Source organism: Lactuca sativa, chromosome 5 (assembly GCF_002870075.4).
Source record: "Lactuca sativa cultivar Salinas chromosome 5, Lsat_Salinas_v11, whole genome shotgun sequence".
Taxonomy (NCBI): domain Eukaryota; kingdom Viridiplantae; phylum Streptophyta; class Magnoliopsida; order Asterales; family Asteraceae; genus Lactuca; species Lactuca sativa.
Window position 1 is genome coordinate 209,589,176 of NC_056627.2, and position 18,686 is coordinate 209,607,861.

General features: G+C 33.9%; 1 long non-coding RNA gene across 1 annotated transcript; it reads left to right on the forward strand.

The window, feature by feature from the left end:
* Positions 1-14,349: 14,349 nt before the first annotated feature.
* Positions 14,350-16,130, forward strand: LOC128126264 (uncharacterized). The gene is made up of 3 exons (XR_008224048.1): positions 14,350-14,526; positions 14,619-14,703; positions 15,978-16,130. It is a non-coding gene; the product is annotated as an uncharacterized LOC128126264 (long non-coding RNA).
* Positions 16,131-18,686: the final 2,556 nt, after the last annotated feature.

The following is an 18,686-nucleotide window of genomic DNA, read 5'->3' on the forward strand; positions in this document are numbered from 1 at the left end:
TTAAGCTAACTGTAACATCCAAAATTTTAAGCCAAATTTAAACTTTTCCAACCGTTAAAAACCAAATAGTGTTATACAAATTGTTTTCAAAATATAATTCATCAGAGTGTCCCAGAAACTAAAATCATAAGGATGAGGAGCGGTACGGTTATGTCTTTGCCTTGCCATGATCTCCTGATGTACCTGAAACAATAAACTGAAACTGTAATCTCGAGAGCTTAGTGAGTTACCCCCTCAAAATACCAATACCACACTGATAATACCATATCAATAACAAATAACAACGGCGTGCATAATGGGCCTCCTGATTGGACCTCCTTTCAAGGCCTACAATCTATTTGGATCTATCCCAAGTCTTCGGTGTGACTAGGCCGTCATACAGGCTCACAGCCTATCCGGACCGCTCATCGGGTATGTTGGCCTTCAACATAAATTAGGACGGCCTCAACCCCACCAAACCAATAACCATGTACACATAAATAACATATTCTAGCATATATATCAGGTATAACTATCTCATAGATTATCAATCATCGCAATCTCATATACTAGAATATCAACCTAAAGGGCCGACCTTGGTGCCTTAGACCCTATTGACATAGTGAGGATAACTCACCTCGTTAGTGGCTCGAGATAATACTGTCCACTCCTCCAGATATAGCTCCAACAACCTCGCCTGTACCCATGAGTGACCCACCAAATAAATACTCAAATTACCAAAATATCCTTGGAAGGCACAAGACAATCCCCAGTCAAAGTCAAAGTCACTGCTCAATGGTCAACAGTCCATGTTGTCCTATTCCTGAGTGCAACTTTCCCCTCATCGAGTCCATACTGATTCAATAATTAGCCAACTTGGCTCGTCGAGTCTTTAACAGACTCGTCGAGTCAATACACGACCCAGTGCTTGAAAACCCAAACTGAGTCACCGAGTCATCTCCTAGACCCGCTGAGTCGACACGAGACCAATTCGGACAAAAACCCTACTCGACTCGCCGAATCATATCCCAGACTCACCGAGTCCATACGGTTATTCTCATGATCAAGCGATACAAAACTATTCTTTCGTTCCAAACCGTAGATCTTGGTAGTGTATTAGCAGCGTAAATTTGTTACCTTTATGGATTTACATGCCTCAAAATCTGAATCCAAGCTTGAAATGAAGCTCTACTCATAAGGGAGGGTTCTTTCATAGCCATACAAGGAACTTTATGAACTTAGGACCAAAGGGAGGTTCAGATTTGAAGTTTCAACTTCAGATCTAGCTCATACACCACACTCCCTTCATGAATATGCTAAAGAAAGACCTAACTCCATCCATGAGAGGTTCTAAGAAGAAAGAGATCAAAGTAACAGCTGGTTACCTCCAAAACGTGCCCAAACTAAGATGGATTCAAGATCTACATGAATATCCTTGATGCAAGCCTCTTGATCTACAGGTTTCCTTCACTAAATCACTTCCCAAAGCTCCAAAACACTCACAAAGCTCACACACACGAAATTAGGGTTTCTGGCTCTCAAAGGTTGATAAGGGACAGTGGGAGGGGCTAATGGTCCAATATATTGGGTGAAAAAACCCTGAAATTTAGGGTTTCCTCTGCCAGCTCCTACTTGTCGAGTCAACTTATTAACTGACATGTCCCAACTCGCTTCTACTCGACGAGTCATAGCATCAACTCGTCGAGTAAGTCTTAAAACATGAAATTTAAATTGAAGAATAATGATACCTGGCAATAGGGGCGTTACACTAACTCCTCTACTAAATCTCCAAAAAGGATGAAAGACCATTATATTACTCCATTTTCTCCAAAGTCCACAACTTGACCCAACTCTAAAAGTCCACGGAAGTCAACACTCAAGTCAACAATCCATGTTGACTCAACTCGTTGAGTGCACCTATGTGACTCGTCGAGTTCCTTTTGTGTTCAGAAAATCGGGAAAACTCCAAATCAACTCGTTGAGTTGTCTCCTAAACTCGTCGAGTTACAACGTGTCCAGACTCATCGGGGATAACCCTAACCGACTCGTCGAGTTTGCTCACTGATTCGTTGAGTCCCTTCAGACCATTTCCTCATCTCATATGTTTTTAGGTATAAATGACATCTCATACTCTGGATATAACCTTCTAAGGCTCACTTATCATGTAAAGTTGCAAGCTTTACGTTCATGCATGGCATATAGGGCTCAAAATGCCAAAAGAAGCTCCACAAAGGGTTTCATGCATGGAGACTTGCCCAAAGCTTGATAAAGTTTGGATCTTTGGGTTCATGGGACCTTCTTTTGTCCAGATCTGGAGTCTCAACTCCATGACAAGATCCATCAACTCAAGAACCACAAGATAAGGGGGACAAAAACCCTAAAACTCCCTAGAAGGAGATCTATCAAAAGAATTGCTCAAGGTGGTAGCTTTTTACCTCCAAACTGAAACTAGCACATAAAAAATCTTGATCCAAAAGTCTCTTCTCGTTCCAAGGCTTGATGCTCACTAATCCTCTTCCAAATATACACTAGAACACCTAATGTTAACTTCTCTATCTCTCTCTCTCTCTCACACACACACACACACACACAAGCACATACACACGATTAGGGTTTCTCACAAAGTGCTAGGGTGACAAGGAAGGCGGATATGAGGGTTTAAGGTCCTTTTAAATAGGATACAAACCCTGAAAACTAGGGTTTTCTCACTTAGCACCTACTCGTCGAGTTGGGCTCCTCCAACTTGTCGAGTAGACTCTAGAAATCCCGTGACTATCTCTATCTCTATTCGGTGAGTTGAGACCTCCAACTCGTCGAGTCGCCCTGAAAAAATGAATATAACTTAATTAAATATTATACCTGTGAGTCGGGATGTTACATGAACATAACATTTAGTTATACGTTTATTTCTAGTTCTAATGATAAATGATTTTATATGTTTGTTTATAATCATCAGTAAATAGTAATGATAAATGTATGTGTTTATAATCATTAATGATTATGTGATTTAAAATCATAGTTTATTTTTTTATTCATAATTGATTATCATATTTTGTGATTATGTATTTATGTGCATCAAACATGAATATGAAGATCTTTCTGGAGAAGTTAAAGAGAAAATTTCGAAGAGAAGAAATTTTAAAGGTATTTTTTTGTAAGGATAACTGATTTTGTGATTTTTTCAGTTTATTGAACATGACATTTAGTTGTTTGTTTATTTTTAGTTCTAATCATAAATGATTTTATATGTTTGTTTATAATCGTTAGTAAATAGTGATGATAAATGTATGTTTTTATAATCATTTGTGATTGTGTGATTTGAAATCATAGTTTATTAGTCATATGCATTTTGTTCTGTAATAATTACTAATTATGTTAATTTTTTTTGTAGTAAATGCTTCTGTTGATGAGATGGAAAGTGAAGATATTTTAGAGAAAAATTCCAAGGTTAAAAATGATAAAGGTATGTTGTTGCAATCATAAGTGATTATGTTTCTTCATTTGCAACTGACTATATGTATTATGTTTTATTTTTTACTAACACTATGTTTCTAATGAAAATTATAGTTAAAAAAGGTAATTTAGAGAGATCAAGGAAGACACAATCATCTTCCAAAAAAGAGAAGGCCAAGGAGGTGTTGCAAACACTGTCAAAGAAATCTAAAAAATAGTTATTAAACAACCAAAAGTGAATCTGAGGGTTAAGGGAAAGAAATTAGTTTTTGAGAAGGTCAAAATTGTAAGTAAGGAACGTGAATTATATGATGAAGATGATTCTGATTTTCAGATCCGTCTGAAAAAATAGTTATTAAACAACCAAAAGTGAATCTGAGGGTTAAGGGAAAGAAATTAGTTTTTGAGAAGTTCAAAACTGTAAGTAAGAAACATGAACTATCTGATGAAGACGATTCTGATTTTCAGATTTGTCCTGGATCTTCAAAGACACCAAAAAGAGAAACTAAAGTTGTGAAGAAAGAGAAAAAAGTTGTTGTTATAAAAGAATTTCCTTCATTGAAAAACAGATGTTCACCCAGTTCATTGTTGGGTGTTATTCAAGTGTTAAGTAGAGAACAGAAGGATTGTGTTAGGGCTATGGGATTTGGGAGTTTGTTATGGATGAAGATGATCGATGTATTGTTGAAGATTGCTTATAATGTTGTTGATCATTTTAATTTTGAAACTTTGAAGGTGGAGTTTGGAAATTGTCAAGTTGGTGTTGATAGTAAGTCTGTTCATGAGATGCTAGGATTACCATCTGGTGGCTCATGGCTTTTAAACATGGATTACATTTCTGAGAATAATGAAGAGAGTTGTATGTTTGAGTGGAAGAAATATTATATCAAATATTGATAAATTGAGATTGAAACACCTAAAAAATGAACTTGTTCAAACTAGTGCAACGAGTGATAACTTTAGAATCAATTTTTTTGGGTCTGTTTATTAATTCATTATGTTAGTCTACAAGCATGGGTAAATGAAATCGAAATCCATTGTATTTAATCAGAAGAGATACTGATTTAAGTAACATTGACTGTTGCGCTTTCATCGTCGATTGTTTGGTAAGGACAAAGAAGGTTTACAACCTAGAGAAAGAATATTCTTTCTTTTATGGACCAACAACATAGCTTATGGTATGTGAGATAATTTTTGATATCAAATATTCTTTTTAGTTGTAAAAATATGTTTGTTTTTATTTTTAAGCGTATATGGTTTTATAATCATATATGATTTATTATATATTTGACAACATAATCATATATGATTATTCATATATATTAGAATTAATGATATATTTTATTTGTATAAATCATATGTGATTGTATAATCATATGTGATTATATAGTCTAATTTTTGTTTAATTATATATTACAGATCATAATCATATATGATTATTCATATATATTATGATTAATGATATATTAAACTATATAAGTAAATCTTTTTAGAAAGTTAACTTATTTGTTATATGTTTTTTGTAGTTGTTATATGTGGATAGTTTCATGTTTGATTGTTTGCAAGTCACACGTAAACATCCAACTATTTTTTATTGGACGTCAGAGAAGATAATGTTTCTTGAGGATATTTTATAAGAGAATGGAGGATTTGGATGTGGAGATGTTAATAATCCATATGTTGAAGAAGAATGTCAAGAATCTGAGTATAATGAGGAGGAATCTAGTGGTGATGAGGATGAAATTGATGGTGATGAGGATTTATGTGATGAGGATGAAGAATATTTTGATGTTAATCAAGTTAGTGCTGTGGAGGTAATTTTATAGTTTTATTCATTTATTATTTTATTAGTGTATTCATTTATGACTTTTTATGTTTAAGTATTTTATTTGTAAGTATCTTTTTTCTTATGTAGGTGTATGAAAATAAAATTTCATATATGTATAAGAAGATGGAAGATTTGAAAAAGGATCTCATTGTAAAGATAGATGAGGGAGTGTTGAAGTATCCTCAAAGTCAAAATTTGAAAATTTGGAAATTATCCTGTTGAAGATTTAAGCACATAAAGTTTTGATTTCCATTATGTTTCATAACAAAGTAAAGAACCGATATTGACACATGCTTTTGTTCAAGTTAATGATGAAGATTATGGGAATGATTTCCTTAATGGTGATGAAAATGTTGAAGATGATGATCAAGGGAAATGTTATGGTGCTCAGGGGGATGGAAGTGGTCCACATAGGGAAATATTGGTAAAAATCATGTTGAAGGTAAAGGTTATGTTAATGATAATTCATATAAGGATGATATTGGTAAAAATAATGATTTTGTTGAATGAGAAAGATGATGAAAAAGGAAATGGAAGTGGATGCAATGAAGAAGAGGCCATGAATTTAAATTATGTTGCTGAAAATGTTACTAAGAGTGTAGGTCTAATTGATAGTCAGGAAGGTGTATCTTTTCATTAATTCATTTGCGATCCAATTGTTGAAAGTTTTCTTAAAACATTGGATCAAGGTAAGCATAGTTTATTATTATATATAGTTTAATCATATATGATTTTAATTTTTTATATTTGAATTTTATAGGTAATGAAAACTTGGTTGATGGTTGTATAAATCAGAAACGAGTTGAAGATGATGTGAATGACAATTTGACTGGTTTTAAGAAAAACGAATTTGATGATGGTAATATTCACTTATGATTTTAATAATTTAGGGACTGTAAATTTGGGTGAGGATGATCATAAGAAAGAAGTAATTTCAGATCATATTGTTGATATAGTTATTGTGGCAAAGAAGGATGGAGAAGGTGAAGATGTTGAAGTTGATTTGGATTTAGGGAAAGCAATAGAAGATTTTTCAAATAAAAATAAAATGGAGGTAATTAGTTTATAATTATTGTTTATTCATATATGATTGTGTTTATAATTATTGTTTATTCATATATGAGTTTTTTTTAATTTTATTGGGTAGAAACTGCTGAAGATGGTTTAGAAATTATACAATCGAAAGATTCAAATGAGACTCAATCATTGAAAAAGGACAAAGTGGAAGGGAAAGTTGAGAAGTTTTATGTTCCAAGTTTTAGTCTTGGATTCAGTTAAGATTCTGAAGGTTCAAAGAAGTCATCTCAAAGTCAAAGTTCTTCTGAACGGATGACAAAGAAAAAGATTAAGGATAGAGATTATTTGGGAAAACCAAGTGCTGGTCCAGAGTGTGTTATTCCAAATGTTGTTGTTATTGATGCTATTACAGTTTCTTTTGCACCCCCTTTGTGTACATTAGAAGGACCATCAAAACCAATTTCTAGCAAATATAAAGATATAAACGAAGAGGAAAGATCAGTCGTAGATGTCAAAGGAAAGAGAGAAATGAAGTTTTCTTATGTTTATAAGTCACCTTTTAAGGAAAGGTTAATTGATTTTAAACCAAGTTTGACACAAGTAGAAAATGTTGTTTGTCAATGGCTTTTCAGTCTTCAAGGAAATCCAGGGTAATTTTTTTAAATATAATTTTTTATTTTTATAATTATAATTTTTTATTTTTAGTAACATTTAAATAAATATCTATAGGGATATTGTCTTGCTTATGGAGCCAAATGTTATGGTTTTTAGAGCTAATAATGAAAGTCCGTTTTAGGGATATTCCTAATTAATATATTATTTTAGAAATACATTGGGGTTCTTGACCTTGCATTAATTCTTGGTCATTTTTAGCTCATTTTTACCTAAAACGGATTTTAGAAATGCATTGGACATGCATGTCCATAAAACACCCACCTTTATGTTAGATCTAGTATTGAAAACTCTTTTAAAAGTGGTTGTATAATGTACACGTTTCTTGCTAGGAATTAATACGATGACGTAATAGTTAGGGTCAAATTTTTTAACCTTTATATGAAATAAAAAAGAAAAATATTAGAGTATTATGTGTCCTATGTGAAATTATTTATAGTATATGTGCTTATAACGATATAGTAAAAATAAGAATAAAATATTAGTCTAAAATAGAATAATAATTAGGCCAAATATCCTTAATGAAAGATGAGGTAGTCGAGGTAAGGATTCCAAAGATATAAGGAACGTTGAAATCCGATTGCTTATGAAGAAGTTATGCTTCTTCGAAGTTTCGCGATTAAACCGGTACGGTTCCATGTACCGTAAAAAGTAAATTTTCAATAGATAACTTTTTAGCCTAAGAGATCTAAACGAAAGTTGTAACAGTCTTTAAACTGAGAGAATGCTTATAGAGAACGTCGAAATCTGATTTCGTGAAAGGAAGTTATGTTTTTCGAAGTTTTAGTGTAGTTGTGTTAGCACAAAAATCGAATTTCAGATCGGTCGATTTTTAGCCGATACAAACTAAACAAGAATTGAAGATCTCATTAATAGGAGTCCAACGATATAACGACGGTTGAAAATGGACACTGGATGGGAGAGCTATGCATTTTATATGAGCTTTAACAATCTAGTCCTATGTAAAATAAATAATGTCAAAATTACCTGACGGGGTCTAAATGAAATTTGTAGATCCCGTTAATAGCTACGCGTGGATATAAAGAATGTCAAAAACCAGGATCGTATGAAGAAGTTATGTAATTTTGAAAACATGAAATTTGGCATGCGTGTGTGCGCAACGCGCATGCGACTACGTCTGACTAGCCATTGCCTGACACTTGACACGCTGAGAGGGCACCCTTACCGATCAAAATAGGTCATGACACACACCCTGTATGTGTGTGGCGTGTATCTGGCTTTTGGCCCTATAAATAGCTGATCACCCCCATTTGTTCCTCACGCCCTCTATACGATTCTCTCTCGATAATCTTCGGTTTTAGCCGATCTTCCTTTAGTTTTTAGTGTTCTAGCAAAGCCATGTGACCCTTGAGTGCTTGGCAAGTAGTAGCTATTAAGTAAAAGCTCTGCTAGTGCGATCTCCGAACTTAAACCTCTGTAAGTTAATCTCCACTCTAGTTCTTTCAGAGTAACTTGTATTTAGTCATAAGTCATTATTATCAACTTATAGATAAGAACTATCAGTAATTCCAAGTTATAATACTGATTAATCTACTTATAGGAGAGGTGACCAGAATGGTCATGTTGGCTTGGTTATTGGATTTCAGAAAGGCTATATGCCAAAATGGTCCTGCCTCCTAACTGTCCTGCTTGGTTAATCTTTGTTTTATAGAACTATCGATATTTATTGGAATGATTGATAGGTCTAGGCTACCATTAGAAACTTTGACTAAGACTTATTAATGATGATACTAAGTTACATCAAAAGGAATGGTCAAGTGCTAGAAGCGAAGTACTCCCCGAATTTCGAATCATCACTTTAATAAGTGAGCATAGTAACATCGATTTGCACATAGATATAAAGTATGTAGATGATTATATGCTAAATGTGCCTATTATTTGTACTTTTCGATATCTGTGGTAACTGAAATATTACAACAAGATTTATTTGAATATATATATATATATATATATATATATATATATATATATATATATATATATATATATATATATATATATATATATGAGCTTATAATATATTGGGTAGAAAAGGGATGATAATGATGAAACATATGAGATGAAATGATGATAATATGAGAGGCCATGACTTTATAGATGATCTAGTCATCTAGCAGAGTATAGATGACGACCATGAACTATTCTAGACAATCTACTGGAATGCTAGTATTCACCAAATTTGTACTCCTCCCCCTGGTTTCCATATTCACATATATCACTAAGGAATCCCCGAAGCGGTATTTTCTACACTGATACTTACTTAGGATATGTGCCTTAAGACTAATATTTAGGTTAAGAGCGTGGGGATAACAGGAATGGATAATCAGGTTGAATTGTTTTATGAAATAAATATAAGTATAGAATTCAATTACTGTGGGTTGAAACCCTATGTGCTCACTAGACTTCCCTAAGTCTAACCCACTCAGTTTCCTTATATCACACGTAGCGATACGAAAACACTTGTATATTGAGATGATTCTGATGAGAGGATAATGGAATGTAGGCAATAGGTTAATTTTTGATTGTAAGGCTTGTAATCTTTCATTTTTGATTATGTACTATATTAACGATGACATCCCAAGGTTTTTAATACAAATGAAGTACATTTCTTCAGAAATGTTTTGATTATATTATTATCATGTTTTTTGGAACAAATTCAGCATTATAATTCTTTAAAAAGAATACTATAATTTTAATAAGCATCAATAAACCGGTCTTTTATGTCCAAAAAATTAGGGATACCATAGGTTGGGTTAAGGATTTTTTAAATGAAGGGATTAGTGGTTAAGTCCTTGTTGTATTTTTACTTATTTAGACCTAGGGTTTCAGATCTTGATCTCTTTGGTGTCTTAATGGATAAAGTTGGAAATTTTATCCATTTAGACCATATAATGGATAAGATTTGAGCTTCAAAGCTCTTAGATTCTTAGAAATGGCTTAAACCATTAAGCTCTTAGAAACCATAGGTTGCCATGACATGGCAACAAGGAATTGCGCAACTTTATTGTTGTATGAGGGCTACGAAGTGGTCATGGATGAACATGATGTGACGGTTGATGGAAGTCAATGTTGACTGAAATCAACATTGACCGTTGACTTTGACCCTTGACTTTTTTTTATCTTGAGTTGACTTTTGGTCAAACATCTAGTTTTGGAAGAAGAGCTAAGGGCTTACCTATTATATAAGTATTGCATAACATTGATATTTCTGGCAGTAACAGTGGTAGCAACTGAGTATCGACTGAGAAATGATTTTCTTCACTATAATTATAGGTCAAAGGAACCAATGTCGGCCTATTGGATTATGTTTGTATGATGATAGTTGTCTTTATGACACTTGCTGATATGCCTATATGTGTTTGCTGTCTTTGTCACTCATGCTGATATGATTGTATGATCAGTTGTAGTGGGGTGAAATAGACCCGTTCAATTGAAAAATACTGATTGAGTTGAAATAGATTCGGGGTTGAAATAGACCCATGGAATGAAATAGCCCCGTTCGGTTGAAAAACACTTATTGAGTTGCAATAGAATCAAGGGTGAAATAGACCCGATGGTGAAATAGTCTCGTTACAGCTTCGAGTTGATATATATGTATGGTATGTGGTATTTTGGCAAAACTCTCTATGATTTGTGCTTACGGTTTTATTTCAGGTACTTTCGGTTCCAAGGGGAATAACTCGACATGATTGTACTGCATCCACTTGTATTACACTTAATTTGATCGATTTGTACTCTGATGTTTATATGACATAATTTATACTATTATGGGTTTTCAAACTGAATGAATGTCTATTTTCATTGATCTAAAAATAAAATTTTTACTTAGAATTTTGGGACGTTACATATGTATTCATTTATGAATATGTTTTGGTTTCATGTTTTGTGACAACCGTCAATTTCTGGTCAAGTCAAAGTCAAACAAAAGTCAACGGGTCAAACCGATAAACTCAACTAGTGCTTGTATGTTAGGGTTTATTCTATGTTTATTAATTTACAACTCTCTATCTTAATATAAAGTAGCACCCGCGAGTTTCAAATGTTCATAAAACCTAAACCCTAAACCGGGTGAGTGATGTAACGACTTGATAAAACACTATTACGTACCCTTCGGGGTGTATAACACTCATAACAAGGCGTAGTGGAGTTTACAATCCTAGCACTACGGGGAAAAACACTAACAAAGGCTACAAGAAAAGTCACTCTCAATCTCTCTCACTCTATCTCTCTCTCCCCCAAATCTCTCCCAAAATCTCTTTCAAATCTATCATAAGCATTCAGGCTATCCTGACCCTTCAATTAGTTGGAAACCACTCGAAACACGAAGATAATACGAAAAACAACACTTTGGATGGGAAACCCTCTCAGGCCACGAAACCCTCTCAGGATACAAAACCCTCTCAGACTAAACCCTTCCCTATCGATGCGAAACCTCACTTTCGCTTCTAATTGGACTTTCGCTTCTAACCGGGAAGATTCGCACTTTAGCCTCTCGGACCGGGGACTTTCGAATTTCATTCCGACTTTTGCAACAAAGCCTCCCCTCGCGCCAAACACTTTCGCATGTTGGACCCCTTCATATCCTCGGCTAGGTTCGCAGCTTCCACCCTCTCGCACCTAAACTCACTCTCGCACCGAGAGCCTTCGCTTCGAAGTAGTAGCCCTCTCTGCGAACCCACTTTCACATCAGCAGCCTCTCACTTGCTTCTCAACTCCGGTTTTTGACCACTTTCGCATTTTGAGTATGTTTTTGACGTGAGATTTTGTGACATCCACATTTTCACGGCCAGAAAAAACCGATTTGGTTTATGCTTTGTTTAAAAATCAGAGTAACAATTTAAATAAAAGTATGCAGAATTTGTCCCAAAACAAAATATGATAAAGATTTATCAAAAGCATTTACGTAGAAATGTATTTCATTAAAAAGACTCGGGATGTCATGTTCGATACATATCATAAGCATAAACAATACAACATAGGCCTTACTACATTATTCTGTATTTACAGGCCTAAAATCCATTAATCTCTCATCCCTAGACATCACATCTATGCTCGTGCGCCACTACCTGTGAGCACATAGGGTTTTCAACCCACAATAAATAAGTTTATTCACTTTATCAAACCAAACAAACCCGATTACCCGTTCCTGTTATCCTCACTTTACGTCCCTAAGACATCTAACACAAGGGACCTAGTCTAAGGACTATCATCGGGATAGACACTACTGCTAAGGGGATTCCTCAGCAATAAATGTCCTTAAGGCAACCATGTGGGGGATGGAGTACACCTGGTGAGCACACAGTTCAAATAAACACCTATAGGTTGCGAGCCTGCTAGTGTTCCACTGGATTGTCTAGAATAGTCAGTGGTCGTCATCTATACTCCGCTAGATGACTGGATCATCAATAACATCTATAACGAGGCCTTTCATTATTTTATTTTATCACACAACAACTATTACATCTACCCATGTTCTACCCAACACATTTTGTAGATATAAAATACATGTATAGTTTAAATCATTTAAAACGTGTATAAAATCGGTCATTCAACATAGATAGCAAGTATACAGATAATATGCACACACAACACGTAATTTATATAAATATTTCATATCTATGTGTAAGCTGAAAGTAACTATGCGATCACCTGAAAAGGTGGTGATTCTGCACTCGGACAGCGCTTCGATACTCTCACAACAATTTTCCTTCGATAAAACTTAGTATCAATACCACTATGGTTTAGTCTAACGTCAACCGTGACTAATTAATAGTCTAGCTATTATTATTATTATTATTATTATTATTATTATTATTATTATTATTATTATTATTATTATTATTATTATTATTATTATTATTATTATTATTATTATATAAGTGTTAAACAACACTCTATATAACTCATAATAATAGCCCAAATAATTATTTTAAGGTCCTAATAATGTTACTATATTAAAACATAAGCTATACTAAAGATAGGTTAGGCGTAGCTCACTTACAACGGGTTTTTCTCAAAACCGGGCTTCGCTGGAGCAGCGTTTCTGAGCCGAAAGGCTCTTTTCTTGGGGCTTTGGGAGCCTCTGGGCTTCCTTCAGGTGCTAGGGGGTTTACCTAGACATTAGGGGGCTCAAGGGAGGCTAGAGAGAGAAACTAGAGAGAGAAAGAAGGGTTTGAAGGTGTGAGGAAGTGAGGGAACCTGACACCTCTATTTATAGGGGTTCTAACTGATGGAATCACCGAGTAGGGGGAGCTACTCGCCGAGTTGGGGCATGTGGCAGCCTTCTGGTGGTGCCACGTGTCCAATTCTGGTGGTGCCACGTCACCCCTATCGCGTATCAGCCTTCAAACTTAGAAAAATAATAACTTTTGCATACAAGCTCCGTTTTCGACGTTCTTTATATCCACGTGTAGGTAAAAACAAGATCTACAACTTTCATTTAGACTCTGTTGGCTATTTCTCGACCTATCTTAAATTTAACAGTAGGAGGAAATTATACTACTAAATGACCACGAAGAATTCGTAACTGCTTCATACGGACTCCGTTTTCGTCTGTATTTTTACCGTTGAGTTTCTATTAATGATATCTTCAACTCTCATTTAGGTCGCGTAAGCCAAAAACCGCTCGAACTAAAATTCGAGTTTCGGGTCGTGCACTGCTAAGCCGAATCTTAGAAAAATCATAACTTCCTCATACGAAGTCAGATTTGGGCGTTCTTTTTAAGGATGTTCTAGGTTTAACATATACTACAACTTTGGTTTAGATCACTAAGGCTAAAAATTCCTCCATCGTAAATTCATTATTTACGTCTCCCGGTGGCGTGCCGGTTTTGCCGTAAATCTTCGGTGAGCCATAACTTCTTCGTTATAACTCGGATTTCGGCGTTCTTTATATGTAGGGAACCCTTGTTTCGACCACTACAACTTTGAGTAAAGATATAGGACTTATTTCACACTTTAATTTTGACGCTTATTCTTATCATTTATTAATTATATCTTTATAATTAAGTAATAAGCACACAAATACACATAATTCACATAGAATTCAAATATTTCATTTTTATTACTTCAAAAAGATTTACAATAGTTGATCTAGACTATTACATAGTCTAAAATGCATAGCCTCGAAACCCGGGCGTTACAAATTTTCACCTAACTAATAATTTTCACATCTTAGACCCTCTAAACTCAATTTTATCCACATCTTGGAGATTTATTAAATATAAATTATTCTTTTGTTCAAGATAATATATAAAGGAAATAAAGGTACTTGTTGATTTTTCCATAAAATTATGACACAAGCCACTTTTATGTCTAATTTATGCCACTATTCACACTCTACCTAGTCAAATCATTGTCCTTTTAATACTTCTCCCAACACTCCATCATATTATTTTAAACAAATCCATCCAAGAAATCTTCATTCTTCTTCTCCAAGATTTCACTTTCCTTTCACCAAAAGCAAATTTCTCTCTCTCTCTCTCTCTCTCTCTCTCTCTCTCATTCTCATTAACGATTTTTACAAGGGCTGTTCTTGAGTTTTTCCTCCATTTTTGGTAAGTATTGTCTTTCAAAACCTACACAATCTTCACATCTTCCTGAAAAGCATAAATTATTTACATAAAAATATCTACATATTTGTTCGTAGGATCCTCAAATCTTCAAACATCTTTCAAGTGTTCTTGACTTGAAGCTCCTCATCTCCACCCTTCCTCCACAAGAAATCACAAAAGGTGAGTTCATACCCCCTACATTTTCATGTTTTCTTGTTTTAAGGGGGGGGGGGGGTGGGAGGGGAATACAAGTTACAATAGCAAAACATAATCTAAACTCAAACATCATCTTTGAACATAAAAGTTATGGTCTGTTCACGGACTGTTTTGACCATCTTAAACTTAATACTTTACAAAACTATTCAATATTAAAATATTTCAGGTTTAGGAATTTCAAAGGACTACTCACAAGCATTCATACGATTTTTATAAAATTTATGGCGATTTTTACAAAACTGCCTATCATTTCAGAAATGATTTCGGACCAGTCTGTGAAGATGAACATATTCACACTGGTTCTAGACCTCTAAAAATCATAATAAAAATTATGAACAAGTAGACTCATTTTCTAAATACTCAGAGTTTACGAATTCAGTTTTTGACTCATAATGATTTTTCTACAATTTTTCTATTAACGCTGATAGAAAAGTTAAAACTAGAAAAATTGTTTACAAGCTCATTAACACTTTCTAACATGTTGAGCAAAGTGTGTAGCAATATAAAAATACATGTTGATTATATTTCATGCTATTTTACTTCCATGAAAAAGAAATAATCATTCACATAAGGGTTTTACATCACTACAAACATATATGATAAACTATAATAGGTATAGTTTATGGTTCAGTAACACTACGAACATACTAAGGAAGGTTTCATTTCCACTACAAAAAGGGTTTTCATTCACACTACATGTAAACTCATTAAATCAAGTTGTAAGGCACTACTTCATTGTACCCACTAGGGTAAGGGTTAAAGTCTTGTAATTATAACCAGAGTCTCTTGTAGGGAGAGCATGATACTTGTGTATAGATCTATATTGGGACTGACAATCCCACACCTAAGCTGCATGCAACAGCTAGACCGGCAGGTTTGGGGTGACAAATTTCATAACATTTCCGATGCATGAAGAACTTCGTAACAGGCCATCTATGTCATTAGCACGGTTATAATAACTTACATAAGGAAATAACGACACATATAGTTTATGAGGAATTTCTACATTCAAAAAGTTTTATTTACTTTAAAACTGCATATATTATGATAAGTATGGAATAATACTTGTACATTTGGTCTTGGGTTTTAATACTACAATTCATTTAATAAGGAAAATATTGGATTTTTTTGGTACAAACACTACATTTACAAAAAAAAGATTTCAACTCTACATACAAAAGCTTATGAACTCACCAACTTAATTGTTGACACCCTTTTAAAATTACTTCTATTCTCAGGTAATCATTAAAACAGGTAACTATCAAGCTTTTGAGGATGGGACGCTAAGGCGTCAGGCAATTCATTTTCTCATTAAACTGTAATTGATTTGGAAACATGTAATTCATGAAACCATGTAACTTTTTCGATTATATTTATGATGGTTGTGTTTACTTTGGTCACTATAATAGTAGTTGTTATGATACTATACATGAAGTCACCCCCCACAGGACATTTCTGCCATCCTACGTTTGGGGGTGTGACATGTTTGTCCATTTGTTTATATTGAAAGTAATATGACATCATTGTAATAGATTGATTTTATTTTGAATAAATCTTAAAACAAAAACAATTTTTAGGTTTTTAAATAAATGTTCATGACTGAACATATATGTATGTTGACATATGAACATTTATATTAATACCTGATGGTTAGATTCATACATGTTCATTACAGAACATGTATACATTTAATTAGTTTGTGTATGATCACAACTCTCGTACATGTTCATTACTAAAGATATATAAACATAAGCAATCTATGAACATGACCAATTTTTGTGATTTTGTATAAATGTTTATTTATGAACATGAATATTAATTTACTATAAATTTTCATATATTTTCCAATGTTTATCTTTAAATATTAATCATCAATCTTCGTTTATGAATATTAATCGTCAATGTTCAAATAAATGTAGTAAAATTTTGGAATATAATTAATAAACTATTGTTTCCTTTTTGAAATAAAATTGTTATTTCACCGTCATAACCTTTTGGTCTTAACTTGATCTACTGCTTAAGAAGGTTGTTATATGGTTCTATGAATAATTTTTAATTTTGGTTCTATGTTGAACCTATATATATATATATATATATACTAGTTTACATCCCGTAGGAACTATGATTACAAAATAAATTAAATTTTCATAGTAAAAATTCAAAAATTATTTGTCAATTATTTTAAATAAATCACTAATTAAGAGATTTACCAAGTTTTTAAAGTTATAACTTCAAACATAACATGTAATTAGAAAAAGTAAATTTGAATTTTGAAGTGTTGCCTAATATATCTCTTTGACATGTGACATAATATTAACGCGGTTCTCATTGAGAAGATATTATACAAGAGAGTACAAAAGGTATACTTAAGCTTTGTAAGTATTATGATCTTTAAGGAAAGCTACCGACAAATGACTATAAGTATATAATAAAAAAAGTAATAGAAGGATTGAATATATATATATATATATATATATATATATATATATATATATATATATATATATATATATATATATATATATAGCTTAATTATTCTTGAGAGAATCATAATGAGATTTTTCTGGGGTGGTGATTTGGAAAGAATGAAAATTTCGTGGATAGCGTGGGATAAAGCTCTTGCATCTATAGAGAGTGGCGGTCTGGGTATTGGCAGCCTGAAAGCCCAAAATATTGCCATGTTGGGGAAGTGGTGGTGGCGATATAGGGTAAATCCTAACAGTGCATGGACTGAGGTAATAAAGTCCCTCTACAGGGCAGATGGCGGATTTACTAGACCCACAGTGGCTAGGCGGAAAAGCGGATGTTGGGGCGTGATCGCTAGTATTCCTAAAATCCTAGAAAAGGACAATGTCCCCTTTGTAGACCATTTTCATTCAGTAAACATCGCTGATGTTCCTGGAGCAGTTAAGTGGAGCTGGGATTTGGAGCCTTCAGGGGTGTACTATGTAGCATCCTTGAGAAAATGTATTGATATGGAAATCCTACCCCTTTCTGATTCGAAGTGGATGTGGAACTCGCTTGGAGAATCATTCATGGTAGGCTTCCAATATTGGCTAATCTAGCAAAATTCGGCATCTCAACATCCACCGCATGCAATATTTGTGATGAAGGTCTAGAAACCGAGATCCATCTTTTTGTTGAATGTGGGATAGTAAAAGAAGTATGGCAGAGGGTATCTAGTTGGTGGCGGTTGCTGGACTCCAATTTTCAATCGATTGGAGACCTCCTTAACTGTAAGAAATTGCTGATGGGCCACCAAAGGCTGTCAGACATCAATGAAGCAGTTATGCTAGTGTTCTTATGGGTAATCTGGAACTATCGGAACTTGAAGGCACACTCCTCAGGTGTAAAATCGCATTCGGTGCTGGCTTATGAGGTACAATCCTTGTCTCTATTCTGGACTAACGCGAGGAAGCGAAAGGGGATCCTCTCGGATGGGTTGAATGGTGTTGTGACCCTATTCTAGAATGCTACTCTAGACTGTAGTCAAAATCTATTTTCTCTGTTTTGTTTTGTTTCTTTTATTTATTTTCTTTTCTATCCATTTTTGTACCCTCTAGCCTCTGGCTAGTTTCCATTTTAATGCCAGCTTGCCGTTTCAAAAAAAAAAAAAAATACTTTTAGCACTCACCTATGGAGTACCTAATAGAATTTCATTACATGACAGGCAATTTAAGTCATTTCCTCACATTCAATCCTTCTATTACTTTTTTATTATATACTTATAGTCATTTTCCGATAGCTTTCCTTAAATATCACAATACTTATAAAGCTTAAGTATACCTCTTGTACTTATTCTTGCAGTACAATATCTTCTCAATGAGAACCGAAATTTTTTTATTTATTTTCACTTAATTAACTTATATATATATATATATATATATACACACACACACATACATACATATAGACACGTGCGCGCGTTTATTCAGTAGCATAACTTC